Here is a 15,637-nt window from a genome sequence, read left to right as displayed (position 1 = left end):
AGACTGAGATTGTTAACAACTTTAGTCTGCTTGGCTCCACGGTCAACACTCTTGGTGCCAGTAGCCAGGAAATCAAAAAACATATTGCGATGGGAAGGTGGGCTGTTAGGGACCTCTCCAGGGTACTGAAGAGCAGTGGTGTCACTCTGGAGACTTTAGGTGTGTCTGATACAGGTTATGGTCTTTGCAATCACTTGTTATGCATCAGGGAGTTGGACAATGACTAGGAAGGGTAAAAGGAGAATTGATGCCTTTGAGCTGTGGTGCTGGAGAAGAGTATTGAATGTATCATGGACTGCCAAGAAAACAGATTTATCCTTGAGAGGGTTAAACCAGACTGCTCTTTGGAGGCAAGGATTCTGAGGCTTCGTCTGACATACTTTGGGGATGTTTTAAGGAGGGACTGTTCCTTGGAGAGGGACATCATGCTTGGAAGGGTAGAGGGACGGTGCAAGAGGAGAAGACCCTCTATGAGGTAGATTGATTCAGTGACTGGGGTGATCGGGATGGGTGTGTCAGAGGCAGTGCAATTGGCACAGGACAGAGCAGGGTTTAGGGCTGTTGTACATACGGTTGCTATGAGTGGCAAGGGACTGGACGGCATGTAGCAACAACAACAACTAGTGTAGAAAGAGAAAATGAACAAGCCCATTTGTTTAAAAAAAAAACCTCTAAAAAAGCTCTTTTATGAATGTTGCTGTTGTGTGCCTTTGAACCTGAGTCGACTCATAGGTGATCCTCCAGTTGGTTTTCAGAGTCAGTTAAGTAGTTGCATGTGAGAAAATTGTTCATCCTCTTGTGAAGCAGCTGGTGAATTTGAACTGTGTACCTTTGGATTTGCAGTTCAGGTTCTTACCACTAGGCCACAAGAGCAAGTATAATGGTTGAATAAAATACCAATCTGCTCTGTAAGCTTTTGCTCAAATCATAATGAAAAGTTGAAAAGAAATACCTTCAGCCATTTTAAAAAATATCTTAGACAACAAGAGTTACTCGTGTAGAATAAAATAATAAAACTCAAAGGATTCTAGAGATATGACCCATAGGATTTCCTAAGCTGTAATCCAAGAGAAGGGAGCTCTGGTGGTCTAGTTGTAAATTGCTCACCCAAAGGCACACAATTTGAAACCACCCGCAGAAGAAAGATGGTCAGTCTCCTCTTGGGTAATTTACAGCCCTGGAAAACCTGCTGAAATGTCAGCTATGAGTTGTTTTTGACTTGATGGTATATAACAGTAACAGATATAATTATAGGGATATGGTTTATAGATGAATATAAAACTTGACTACTTTTTAAAATATGTCAAATTAAGTTTTATTAAAACTTACATTGTTTTGTTTTAGCATGATTATGTAATTCATGTGTGTATAATTTCAAATTTTGTTTTTATTTTAGGTGTCTCTTAAATATCCCAGGACGACTTGACATTCCAGCTCATTTATATAAAGGGAATTTTAATGATGAAATGTTTAATAGCCAAATCCCTTACTTGTGGCTGATTTACTGGTGAGACATTATTGTGTATGGAAAAGTGTTGTTTATGTTTATTGTTACTGATTGACATTGTGTTAAATTAACATTATGTTAAAGCCATAGAAACAAAGTTGCAGAAATAGTAAAGTTAATTATACCAAAGAAGAAAGATAAAAAGAAAGATTTAAATGCTGTTGTCTGTAATATTTACGATGATCTTTGGAATTCCTTTACCTAATAGAATTGGACTGTCATTGTCTCATGTTTTCCTTCATTTTTTTATACAGCCTATGTCATCCCCTTCTATCAAGTGTTAAAGAGGCAGAGGAGGCATATGAGACCGCATTAGGGGTGACCATGAGATCTGATATAATACAGAAGATTTGGCTGGAGTAAGTTTAGTTCTTCCTAATAACGATGGAATTTTGCAATAAGGGGATGTGGTGGGAGAGGGGGTGATCAGCTTTCTTGATGAAAGAATTACTGACTGGTTATTCTAACTTAGCATGATATTTTTTTCTTTTGGCAGTTATCTTGTCTTTGCCAATAACAGGGCTGCTGGATCCACAAACAAACTTCAAGACTTCACATTTTTTACTGATTTAGTGAATAGATGTTTGGTTACAGTCCCTGCCCGATATCCCATTCCTTTTAGCAGTGCTGATTACTGGTCCAACTATGAATTTCATAATAGGGTAAGAACTTAAAATTTTTTCTAAGTTTTTTGTATTTCTTATTTAAGAACTTAAATGACAGCAAAAATTCTATACCAAGAGAGCTTTTAGAACCATTTTCCTATTATTCACCATTATTCTAAACTATATTTCTTATTTAACTTTTCAAAGTCTAGAAACAGTGTCCCTTTGCTCTTTAAAACTCAGGATTAGAAAAAAATGCATTTGATTATTTTTTAGTTAAGAAAATACTTCTAGCATAGAAGTTATATTGTTTAAAGAAATACATGATGGTATATATTGAAATAATTGCCATTGTTTTTTAGTATTTTCATTTAATGAAGGAAAATGCTTAGACATTTTATTGAATAAAAAATTTTTGTAGCTAAGTAAGAGTGGATTTAGAGACTAGCGGCTATTTTTGATCAAGTTTAAACCAAGCATAAAATAGAATGCCATTTTTCAGTTTAAAAGTAGAAACTGACCAACAAGATATATTTACAAAGTTGTTTATAGGGTAATGAAACAAAGATGTTTCTTTGTAGTTTATTTTCAGAAAACCCTTAAACCATTTATTCAGTGCAGTATTACACTAGCATTCTTATATGTATGTGTGTATGTATATATTCATATACACATACATGCATTTGATTTGTTTTTTATTGAAATAATTTTGTTGATAATGAGCATAACCAATTATTATGCTTTATACTTTTATGCCATTCTTTGTCCCAGGATCTCAAACCACTTTATGGACATTAAGTCATTTATACACGGGCATTCCATGAGCAAGATGTGGCAGGTATTATTAGCCCTATGACTTGCCCAACTATACAGCAAGTAAAGGTAGACTCAGGAATGAAATCCCAGTTTCCTGACTGCTTGTCAGTGTTTCTCAGTCCATGGTTCTCATCACTAGACCTTATTTCCTAATTCATATTTGAAGTCACTAATATAATTAATGATAGGAATATAACTCACAGCATTGTACATTGTCATAATTTATACATTCATGTCTTCAAGACCATTTTGGTTTTCTCATTAAAGCATGTAGGTGGGGTTTACATTTTTTGGTTGTATTAATTTTTTTCCCCTCAACCTTTACAGGTTATTTTCTTTTATTTGAGCTGTGTTCCAAAGGCCCAGCATTCTGAAACCTTGGAACGATTTTGCTCAATTATGCCAGCTAATTCTGGACTTGCCCTGAGGTAAGAGTAAATAAAATTCTTTTGGTCTTCAGTTCAATAGTATGTTTTTGTTATGGGCCTTTGAGTTGGAACCAACCCATAGCTGACCTCCAGTGGATTTTCAGAGGTAGTTAATTGGATGGGAAGAGATTGCCCATTCTTCCCTCATAGAACAGTCGGTGGGTTCAAATGATGTGGCTTTGGGATTGCAACATAATTTCTTACCACTAAGCCACCAGAGCTCCCTATGGACCCTTCATATAAAATTATTCATGAAAACTTTAAGGCATTTAACTGGGTGGATCATAACAAGTAATGCCTAAAATTGAGCAGAATGGGAATCCCAAGAGCACTTAATTGTACTCATATGAAATCTATACCTGGACCAGGAGGCTGCTGTGTGAACAGAGCAAGGGACCACTATTGTTGTTGTTATGTGCTGTCGAGTCGCTTGCGACTCATAACGACCCTATGTACAACAGCCCTAAACGCTGCTCTGTCCTGTGCCAATCACACTGTCTCTGACACTCCCATCCCGATTATCCCAGTCACTGAATCAATCCACCTCATAGAGGGCCTTCCCCTCCTGCACTGTCCCTCCACCCTCCCAAGCATGATGTCCTTCTCCAAGGACCGGTCTCTTCTCACAACATGTCCGAAGCATGTTAGACGGAGCCTCAGAATCGTTGTCTCCAAGGAACCACCTGGTTTAACCCTTTCCAGGACAAATCTGTTTGTTTTCCTAGCAGTCCACGGTATTCTCAGTACTCTTCTCCAGCACCACAGCTCAAAGGCATCAGTTCTACCTCTATCCTCCTTGGTCATTGTCCAACTCTCTGATGCATAAGAAGTGATTGCAAAGACGATGGCCTTTATCAGCTGCACCTTAGTCTCCAGAGAGACACCATTGCTCTTCAGTATTTTGGAGAGGTCCCTAACAGCAGACTTTCCCATGGCAATGCGCCTTTTAATTTCCTGATTGCTTGTGCCAAGACTATTTATTGACTGTGGAGCCAAGCAAACTAAAGTTGTGTACAATCTCAATCTCTTCATCATCCATCCTGATGCTGCCAATTGGTCCAGTGGTGAGAATCTTTGTCTTCTTGACATTGAGCCTCAATCCATATTGTAGGCTGCAGTCCTTGACACTCTACAGCAGGTGCTTCAGGTCCTCCTCAGTTTCAGCAAGCAGGGTTGTGTCATCTGCATAACGCAGATTGTTGATAAATCGTCCACCAATCCTGACCCCACATTTCTCCTCATAGAGCCCAGCCTCCCGGATAATCTGTTCTGCATATAGGTTGAAAAGGTATGGAGATAGGATGCATCCCTGGCATACACCCTTCCCAATTTTGAACCATGCAGTGTTCCCTTACTCTGTTCTGACGACTGCCTCCTGGTCCAAGTATAAGTTTCGCATTAGAACGATTAAGTAGCTCGAGTTGCTATACTCAAGGTTTAAAATTAGGAAGGAATATGTCAGGGTTGTATTCTCCTCATACTTATGCAATCTGTATGCTTAGCAAATTATTTGAGAAGCTGGACTCTGTGAAGAGGAATATCATGTTAGGATTGTAACGAGATTCGTCAGTAAACGTACATTATGGAGATGACACAATCTTGCTTGCTGATATTGAGGACTTCAAGCACTTGTTGCAGAGGATCAGGAAATATGGCCTTCAGTATGGATTGTATCTTAGTGTTAAGAAGGCAAAGAGTGTTTTTTATAATCTGCAAAAGCTAATGAATATAATTTTTATTATAAAACATCAACTTTAATAAAGTATTTGACAGAGAAAGTAGTAATTTTGACTAGCTTCTTTTACAGATTTTCATGTAGTAGTAATTGCTGATATTTCTTGATTTTCTTGTGGTCCTTCTTGTCCTTTTTCTCACTGGAATTCAGACTTAGTCATTGTACTTGCATCTCGGTTCAAGAACTATTCAAGATTAAGCATGCTCTGTTTAATTTTCTGTTTAATACTGTGAAGTTGGACTCATATTTTAAAATCATGATTATTTGGATAAAGGAAGGGAGAGTGTTGTTTGGACAGAGCTCTTTAATATCATTTAGGGGTATATAGATCTTGCTTTAGCTTGTTGAAGATGAACCTAAGTCGTGACTAGATTGTTTGTTAGATAGATACATTTCTGTCTCAAGATCATTTTTGTAAGAGGCATTCTAGAAAGGCCTCTGTAGGACCTTAATGGAATTAAACAGTTAAAATTATTACTCACAGACATTCTATTCATGGTACACATTTGGGATTCTGTACATTTGCAGTGCTTTGTTCATTTTCCTGACTCTGCTTTACAGGCTGCTTCAACATGAGTGGGAAGAAAGCAATGTTCAGATTCTGAAACTCCAAGCCAAGATGTTTACATATAATATCCCAACATGCCTGGCCACCTGGAAAATGTAATGCAACAATCAAGTACATGTTTTTATAGCTATTGTTTTTATTTATAAGGTTTACTTCAGACAGGTAAATCTAAAATGACAACTATTTTTTCCTCTTGAGGAGATCTTGACTCTCATTTGACTTAGTTTTGGTACTGGCTGAATTTAATACCAAGAATACAATTTCCTCTACAGGCAGAAAAAGATAGACTTTAATTTGCCTTGAAAATTTAAAATCCTGTTCAGAAAATACTACTGTTTGTCAAATATATCTGATATATATGTTTTAAGACTCCTTTAAAATATGAGGTTATTCCCACTTAAGTGTTTGTTCTTTTAGTAATTAAAGTGTGAGATAAAGATTTTTTTGTGTGTTTTAGGTAAAAGTTTACCGAACAGTTAGTTTTTCATTTAACAGTTCATACACAGATTATTCCATGACATCGGTTGCTGTCTCCACCAAGCAGGTGTCTTTCATTAGTAGTTAAGAGTATTTTTTTCATGAACTTTATTTATATTCAAAACACTGGTTTGTTTTTACTATGTAAAGTTGATAAAAATTGTTGAATTTTTCTTTTCACTATAGGTAACCCTCCTTGGAAGTTTAGCGTGTTACTTTCAGGAAGTTTTGTACTCAGATCCCCACAGTCAGTATTCTGCCAGTGGTGGTATCTTTTCTTTTTTTCAAAGACATATAATTTTTTCCCCCTTCTTTCTATATTCCTTTTTATCTTAGAGCCATTGCTGCTGAGATTGTTCTAAAGGGACAAAAAGAGGTAAGCTATTACTGAATGTGAAATGGGTCATATTTTTAAACTGTTCTTTTGTGACTTTTCAATTTAAAGGGTTAATGCATAAAAGTTACTCTTCTGAGAATACTAAATGTATAGAGAATTGAAAACACAACAGTCCTTTTGTCTTGAATGTTATGTTTTGTTCTTTATACAGTTAAAATTGTTAGAGTTTGTTCTTTATAGAGTTAGAATTATGGAGGTACTTTCTGTCATGCTTCCTGATGGACTTCTCTCTGTATCTATCTTATAGGTCCACCGTTTATATCAGAGAGCCTTACAGAAGTTACCTCTTTGTGCGTCACTGTGGAAAGATGTAATGCTTTTTATATTTTATTTCATCTTGAAGTTTTCCAATAAATTTTCTGCATGTGCCATATCCATTGATGTGGTAATGCTCAGATTCTAGCTAAATCTTACTTATGTGCTTCCCTGTCTTTTACAGCAACTCTTGTTTGAAGCATCAGAAGGAGGTAAAACTGATAACCTGAGAAAACTAGTTTCCAAGTGCCAAGAGATTGGAGTCAGCCTAAATGAGCTCTTAAATTTAAACAGTAACAAAACAGAGAGCAAGAATCACTGAACACTGGGTGCAGTCAGTTCTAAGTTATATTAATTGCCAAATTATTTGAATGATCCTTCAAGATTAGGCTGATCCCTGGCTAAGGTCTGTATAAAGCAGACAAGTATTACTGATCATATCAAGTTCCTTACAATATTCTATCCTCAAAACCGGAGGCAATGAACATAACCTTCTTCAGTTGGATAAATGAACTTCCTGTTTGGCCTGCTTCTAGGCCCAGCCAGATTGTCATAACATCATGTACGTAAGTATAGTTCCTCAAAGTGACTGACATTTATTTTCATTTTGTGGGTTTTTTTAAATTTTTATTTTATTTTTTACTTTTTGCCCTTTTATGTTGTGCTATTCCTGATTCACTTGACACTCTCTGATGCCTGAGAGGTTCTTGTTTGGGGTTTAATTTCTAGGGCTGTGTTTACAGTAAAAAACAGGCAGTACCTTTTGGTTCTTCCTTTTAAAAATCTTTTGAGATTCTTTATTTCAGGATTTAAAACTTAAGCAGTCCATCTTAAGTGTAACTGCCATGGCCACAAGTCTGCTAGTTGCACTTGAATTGCTCTAACAGGGTTGTTTATTACCCTTTCTACGTTCTGGACTCCTTGCTGAGACTGTTTAACTTGAAGATAAAAGAAACTATTGCAGTTGCCAGTGCATCAGAACCTAAGAGTGGTCAAATATTATGTGCAATTTTTTTGTAAAGATATTTTAATTTATAATAAAGTTTAACAGTTTAAAGAACAGTTAATATTTGAACTGCTTTGTATTGAATTACTACTTTGTAGTATTAAAATTGTTTATATTCAGAATATTTTGAATATAAGTTAACTTTTTTTAAAATGTTGCTGTCTTGATTCACTTTTCACACACTTGTGGGAGAAAAGGGTTAAAATAGGAAGGGTGGCTAGTCATCATAACTTTATCATTATTACACTGAGCCTATTTTTATATATAAAAATAACCCTTCAGTGACTTAAGATTGCAGTAAAAATACACATAACAAAATATTTGCAGATTCCACAATTTTTACATACATTATTAAGTGGCATGGTTAGATTCTTAATGTTGTATAATCATTATTGATAATCTTTTCCCAAAACACCCACTAACCAATGACACTTTTAAACTTTAAGGCCCTCTTTTGTTTTGAGAACAGTGAAAAGTTAGGTTTTAATTACCATTAAATTCCTTGTTCTCAAAATCATAGTATTTAGAAAGTATCTTCCAACTGCACTCTGAATTATTTGCCTCAGGACATGTCCTATGTTGAATATCAGTCTGACCAAATATAAAAGAGACCTTGATTTTTGTTTTGTTTTCCCATCGGTCTCTGTTGAGTTGGGAGCTCTAGTGGCTTATGCTGTAAGGAGTATTTTGCATTTGCACTGCTAACGCAAAGGCAGCACTTCTCTAGCCGTTTGAATCCACTATTTGTTGAGGGAGAAAGACAGTTTGCTCCTAGGTAATTTACAGCCTTCTAAAAACCTTTGTGGAGGGTCAGCTGTTAAGCCGGTCCAGTTTGACTGCAGTGAGTTGCTTGTACTTGGCAGAAGAAATTGGAATTCACACAATAGTTCTTAAAACAATCTGTGATCTAATGTTAAAGGCAGAGGATCAGCCTTATCAAATGCTAGGCAAACTTGTTCATCTTTACAGAATTACTGTGCATTGGTGTTTGCAGAGCCATACTCAAATTATGCATGTAACTCCAGAGGTACGGCCCTGCAGGCTGTGCACCATAACCGTTCCAGAAGTCACCATCTACATATTTCTTGTGGTCATGTGAGCAGTAGTCCAAGCATATGATAAGTAGCTGTTTCTTGATCAGTTGTCATATTGCTGTTTAAAATCATGCAGCTATATTATAAAAGTTACAATACCTCAAAGATTCCCTCTTGAGTCCCATTTTCATTCTTTCTTTTTGTAAATTCATTTTAATAACCTTTACCTATTGCTTTTGAATGAAATACTATTGAAATCCTTCCTTACTCAGTTTCACCTTTTTTAATGAAGTGATTTTCAGCAGATAGTAGTTAAAAATATTAAACTTTGAGTTAAAGTTGATAGACATTACAGTAACATGAGTTTAGTATTTATTCCAATGTATAAGGTTTTTCTTTGAGCAGAGTACTGCCATAGGGTGAGAATAGCATAGCCAATAAAAACAACCTACTCATACTAGCACTCAAATCACCCCGGGGAGATGGAGGAGGAACACATCAAAAGAGGCATATTTTAGGATATGAGATTTTTCTCTCCGGTAAAGGAAATGGAGTAGATTGTATTTTTATGCTTTTTTCTTCATCATTTTAAAGAACATAGCCCAATATTTATATTTGCCTTTTAACGGAAAGTGGACCTTGTAACATTATTGTCACTGAATTATCTAAGGCGGTTTGCTTTCAATTAAAGGGCATATAAACCTACATCATAAAGAGCCAGCAAGAATCTCCAGGTGCAACATCTAAGAGCTAAAGGCTCTAAGCAGACAAGCAAAACAGGTGATTAGGATGGACAGCAAATACAGAGGGACTTTATTGAAGATTGTAGCTTAAATATTTATTTTGTAAAAAAAACAAACCGAAAAAAAGACAAAAAAAATATTTATTTTGTTCATGGTTGTTGAAGAAGTAGGAACCTGTGGTTAGAATGTTCAAAGCAGAGTTTATATTCTTGGTTAAAACTGTTAGATGTTCACAGATAAGTCATAATTTCCTTAACTCTCTTTTTGTATCTTTGTGTTAATATTAGTAAGGGAAGGCCAAGGAAATCACAGTTTTAGTGACTTGACCACTTTAGGGTTTATACCTGCATTTCACTTCCCCATGGTGCAAGTTAATAATTATTATACAAAGTAATTTCAAACAAAAGCTATTCAAGAAAAGGCATACTTCTAACATGTCTAATTGTTGCTTTTTTATTCCTCATTATTGGTTCAGTATCTTTCCAGGACATGTTGCTTCTTAATATAGGTCGTAGATCTAAACTGGGAGGAGAAAAAAAAAGTTATATTTTGTTCGTGTTCTACTCCGTATGCCACCAGAAAGTCCCCTCTGTTTTTGTTGGCTGTCCTGATTGTGTGTTTAACCCTTGGGCTTCAGGGATTAGTGAAAAGCCACTTCCTCATTCTTTGCCATCATCCACATAACTTTTCTCAGTAATAGGTGTACAGTACTTTTTAAACACTACTTGATTAACTGCCATAAAAGTTAAGACTTTTTTGTCCTGTGTGGCAGAGGAAAAGAAAAACTGCATTTTTTACAGATGGCAAATGGAGTTAGAATATGTCTCTACTTTTTATTTAATGATGTTCAAGTGAGGGATATCACAACAGTTACAGAAGAGATTTGGACACTTTTGCCCTTTCCACAATGAGTCTGAGCTCTGTAGTTGTAGTGAGTACCTTCAAGTCAGAAGTGACCCATAGCTGACCCTCAGGAGGGTTTTCAGAGGCCATCCTTCTCCCTTGGAACAGTTTTTGGATTCAAACATTGTGATTTAGGAGTGCAGCGCAACTTCTTACCACTAGCCCACATCAATACAGAAATTGATTAAAGGAGCTCCAAGGGTGTTTACTTATAGTCTTAACAGAAGCAGGGTAGCCTGTGCAGAGAAAAGATCTCTAACTGGGCATCAGCAAAGTCTTTCTGGATGAAAAGAAATTATTAAGTGTGAAAAAATAATACAGAAATATTGAGACCGTTATATTTAGAGTTCTTTTTTTTCCAGGGGGAAAATATAAAAAGTATTTATTTTTAACTAAGATTTATTTTGAGGGCACAACTAAACTTGTTCTCCCCCACCCCATCTACTTTGCAGAAGGGTTAATACGGTGAATGTTATAAAGTAGGTATGAACATCTTGAAGGATTGAAATCAACATTAACTGACAGAACAACTTCTTTTTAAATCATAAAAATGCTTAAGAAAGAAGGGGGAAAGAAAAGGAAAAAAGGGCAACAGGGGTTTCAGATTGAACAAATCTCACATTTCATCTAATACATTCGATCCTGGCTAGAGTGTAACAAAATGGAAACAGGACTATAATACAAAACTCCCACTACAGCACACTGTACACACCTGTGTTCCAAGTCCACCTCCATTCCCTAACGCTTCCAATTCAACTATTTCCCAGCCTGTTGGGCCTGCCGACGAAGGAGCATGTAGATCTTCTCCTTGATCCAGTCTTTGTTGTAAGGCCGGTATGTCTGGGTATTGGCTCGGTAAACAAGACAGCTGAGGTCTGCCAGATCATCAATAAAATCAAACAATTGACTGATATCATATGTGATTGAAGGACTGTTGGGATTTATTCTCTTCAGATGTTCTTCATACATTTTACAAACACCTTCCATGCATTCATTCACTGATTCATAGTCTGCGTAAGTTCTGCCTTCTGGCCTCTTGGTAGGTTGTACCAACAAAATGGTGTGAGACATCGTGCTCACTCTCTAGCTGCAGCCCCTGCTGATCCCACCGCCCATATTTAGAGTTCTTAAGTGGGGCAAAAAGTTAGTATACTCTGCTGCAACCTGAAGGATTAGAGGTTTAAGTCTGGCCAGCAAAACCTCAGAAGAAAGGATTGCCTTCTGCTTTCCAAAAAGTCAGCCATTTAAAAACCCCAGAGAACATACTTCTACTCTGACATTCATGGGGTCACAGTAGAGCAAAATAGACTTACCAGCAACTGGTTAATACTTTTGAAAATCATGTGCCACTTATACCTGAATATTGTGATACTGGCCCAAGTTTAAAAACTTGGATTTTTATGTTTTCTTTAGAAAAGAAAACCACTTTTATGTTTGTGTTGATCATTCACAACTGATAGTTAATAAATGTGACGAGTAAGATGTGTAAACTTCATGACAGGCTCATCAGTGTAGAGAATCTTCTTGAAATATTGTGGGCTTCAAAATCCATGAACATACTGGCTTGGAATAAAATACTAGATTCTACTGTTGAAATTGCCAAGTTTGAACAGTCTTGATGTGAAAAATCTAATTAGAAAGAAAACTTACTCCACTTCATTAGAATTGTAGTGTTGGCAAAGAGTATTGAATATACCATGGACTGCCAAAAGAATAAATCTGTCTTGAAAAAGTGAAACTTAATCTTACATAATTTGGGCACATTTTCAGAAGGGAAATTTCTTTAGAGACATACTGGGAATGGTAGAGTGTCCGTGAAAGAGAAGATGACCCTTCATGTAATGAATTGACAGGACAGAGCTCATGAAGGTAGCACAGGATAGGGCAAGGTTCAGCTCTTTTGTTCATAGGATTACTATGAGTCGTAGTGGACTTGATGGTGCCTAACAACACTGCCTTTTTTAAAAAAAAAAAACCAACCCCTAACAAGAAACAACTTGGGATAAAAAATGAACAAAATGTTACTTTTATAATTTATTAAGATCTAGTAAATGTTTGAGTCCCTAAGGCTACAAAATTATGTTTGGCTATTTTCTTAAGAGTTGGGATGATTTATTTCCATGACTTCACAAAGGGAGCCAAAAAAAAAAAGCCAACAAAAAACAAAGAAACAAACAAAAAACCTCAACCAGAAACGGCCCAGAGTCATATTGGTGCTATACACTCAATAGTTCAAATGGCATTTCAGACGTGTTTGCCATCTACATGGAACTAAATAAAGCCACTAATAAAACAGCTCAGCTGGGGAGCAGAGTAATTGCACAAGCTTAAAAAGAGTATGTATGTTCTAGTTTCATCACAAAAACACAATTCCAGAATATATACATGGAATCAGTACAATTGGTATTAAGTGATATGGTTTTGTGGTGGGTGCTGCTGAGTCTGAAGGTCTTCTCACACTTAAAGTTTACGCCGTAGGAAACAGCAAAAAGAATAAATGTAGGGGAGGGTGTGATGCTGATGTGTGCCCTTGTCGGAACAGACTCATAGCTGGCCTTGAGAGTTTTTCCCAACTTTCTTCTTAAGAGCAGCTGATACATTTGAACCATCTAACATTAAGCCACTAGAGCAAGAGTGTGAAGAGAATTGTAATTCTCTTTTGCTGCTGGTGGGACTGTAAATGGTACAGCCATTGTGAAAAACAGTATGGTGCTTCCTTGTAAAGTTGGAAATAAAAGTTATCATTTGATCTAACAATTCCATTACTAAGTGATGCATCCATATTCATTACAGCTTTGTTTACAGTATCAAAGATGGGAACAACTCATAGTACCCATCAGCATATGGATGGGTAAGCAAACCATGGTATATTCACACAAGGAGATATTATGCAAGAGAATGACAAGTTTTCAGAACTGCATAAAAGGGATGAAGTGGGAGGACATGCTGAGTGAAATAAGACACAAAAAGACAAATACTGTTTGAGTCCACAATTAGAAAAAACTAAGGAAATGTTTCACAGAAACTTTGTTACCAGGGATGAGAGGGAAGGAGGGTGGGGTAGAAGAAAGAATATTCGCTAATTTTAAATAATAGACTTACACGTTTTCATTAAAATGAAAGATTGTTTAATAAAACTTGGAGGCCACTCAAAATGTAAACAAATTTTGAAGGGACACTTAATATGAATTAAGGAAAAATGTAAATTTAAACATGAAAACAGTTTGTACAATCATTCTTTTTTTTTAAAATTTAGGTTGTTTATTTTTCATTTCAATGAACATCTACAGAGATTTTGGGATTCCATTCATTCATTGTTGCACCCTTCTCCCCGCACAAACCCCTCCCCCCCCATTTGCTCCTCTCCTTGAAAAGCAAAAGAAAAACTCCCTCATTGGTACACAATCCCCCCCCCCGCACCTCCCCAAACCCCACCCCCTAGCCCCAAATATAATCCACTCTACAACCCTCATTGCATACTCCTACGATAAAAATAATGCCCTAAAATAATAATACTTTTATACTATTCTCTCCCCCATAGACTTCAATGCCGTAATGTACAATCATTCTTAAGAAGTTATGTGTTGGGGGGTAAAAAAAGGCATATGTTGCCATTGCCCATTACTTGGTAATTTGAAAACTCAGAGGACTGATAGCAACTCAGCCAAATGAAAGGTGTGTCATTGTGTGGTCATTTAGGAGAGTTAAACTTTGCAAACGTTTTTAACCTAGTGATGAAAGAGAATGATAGCCAACAGCCTAAGAGAGCGGAACCAATTAGGGAAGTGAGACTAGAGCTGTTTTCATTAATGGGTATAATCCGGGCGTCTGCTGCCAACATCAAAACAAACACTCAACATGGCATTCATAGAGTAAAACTTATGACTGGATAGGTTTGGCATTTTATGCTGGTTGAAATGGAGTTACAAAGAAATAGTTTCAGAAAATAGAGTGAATTATGAAAAACAAACATCTAAAAGATCTGGGTATTGGATTTAGCTATCTCTATTGCCCTTCATAGGGTGGCTGTGAGTCAGTCACCTGCAACTCGACGGCACTTAACAACAACATTGCTATCTAGGTATATAATCATTACATCACTGATTTTTTTTGTGTGTCACTTTCTACATCTAAAAAAGAGGAAAATGTATACACTTACCTCGGGTATTGGGAATATATAATACAGGAAGTAGAAATGAGGCTTGGGATAATTTTCTAAAACTTTGAGGACAAAGTTGCTCCAATGGAACAAATCAGTTGCTAGATGGTGTGGCCTGAGCAATGGTTGTTGTTGTTGTTGTTATGTGCCGTCGAGTCGCCTGCGACTCATAGCGACCCTATGTACAACAGCCCTAAACTCCGCTCTGTCCTGTGCCATTCGCACTGTCTCTGACACTCCCATCCCAATTATCCCAGTCACTGAGTCAATCCACCTCATAGAGGGCCTTCCTTTCCTGCGCCGTCCCTCCACCCTCCCAAGCATGATGTCCCTCTCTAAGGACCGGTCTCTTCTCACAACATGTCCAAAGTAAGTTAGATGGAGCCTCAGAATCCTTTCCTCCAAGGAGCCACCCGGTTTAACCTCTCCAGGACAAATCTGTTTGTTTTCCTAGCAGTCCATGGTATTCTCAATACTCTTCTCCAGCACCACAGCTCAAAGGCATCAATTCTCCTTCTATCCTCCTTGGTCATTGTCCAACTCTCTGGTGCATAACAGGTGATTGCGAAGACCATGGCCTGTATCAGGCGCACCTTAATCTCCAGAGAGACACCACTGCTCTTCAGCACTTTGGAGAGGTCCCTAACAGTAGACTTTCCCATGGCAATGCGCCTTTTAATTTCCTGGCTGCTGGTGCCGAGACTGTTGACTATGGAGCCAAGCAAACTAAAGCTGTGTACAATCTCAATCTCTTCACCATCCATCCTGATGCTGCCAATTGGTCCAGTGGTGAGAATCTTTGTCTTCTTGACATTGAGCCTCAATCCATATTGTAGGCTGCAGTCCTTGACACTCTGCAGCAGGCGCTTCAGGTCCTCCTCAGTTTCATTATGCAGGGTTGTGTCATCCGCATAACGCAGATTGTTGATAAATCGTCCACCAATCTTGACCCCACATTTCTCCTCATAGAGCCCAGCCTCCCGGATAATCTGTTCTGCATATAG

General features: G+C 37.2%; 2 pseudogenes across 1 annotated transcript in view; one reads left to right on the top strand and one right to left on the bottom strand.

The window, feature by feature from the left end:
• LOC102874693 overlaps positions 1-7,110 on the top strand; it is a 54,492-nt pseudogene extending 47,382 nt beyond the window's left edge. Inside the window, exons 28-35 of the transcript XR_438875.1 lie at positions 1,397-1,507; positions 1,762-1,866; positions 2,004-2,169; positions 3,256-3,356; positions 5,653-5,754; positions 6,473-6,512; positions 6,781-6,843; positions 6,973-7,110. The product of XR_438875.1 is annotated as a zinc finger C3H1 domain-containing protein-like (transcript). The remainder of the gene's footprint in view (positions 1-1,396; positions 1,508-1,761; positions 1,867-2,003; positions 2,170-3,255; positions 3,357-5,652; positions 5,755-6,472; positions 6,513-6,780; positions 6,844-6,972) is intronic.
• A 4,120-nt stretch (positions 7,111-11,230) lies between these two features.
• On the bottom strand, positions 11,231-11,545 carry LOC102848641 (annotated as a pseudogene).
• Positions 11,546-15,637: the final 4,092 nt, after the last annotated feature.

Source organism: Elephantulus edwardii, unplaced genomic scaffold (genome assembly GCF_000299155.1).
Source record: "Elephantulus edwardii isolate Elephantulus edwardi_28Jun2011 unplaced genomic scaffold, EleEdw1.0 scaffold00047, whole genome shotgun sequence".
Taxonomy (NCBI): domain Eukaryota; kingdom Metazoa; phylum Chordata; class Mammalia; order Macroscelidea; family Macroscelididae; genus Elephantulus; species Elephantulus edwardii.
Note: the sequence above shows the minus strand (reverse complement) of the source record. Positions and strands in the feature narration are given on the sequence as shown.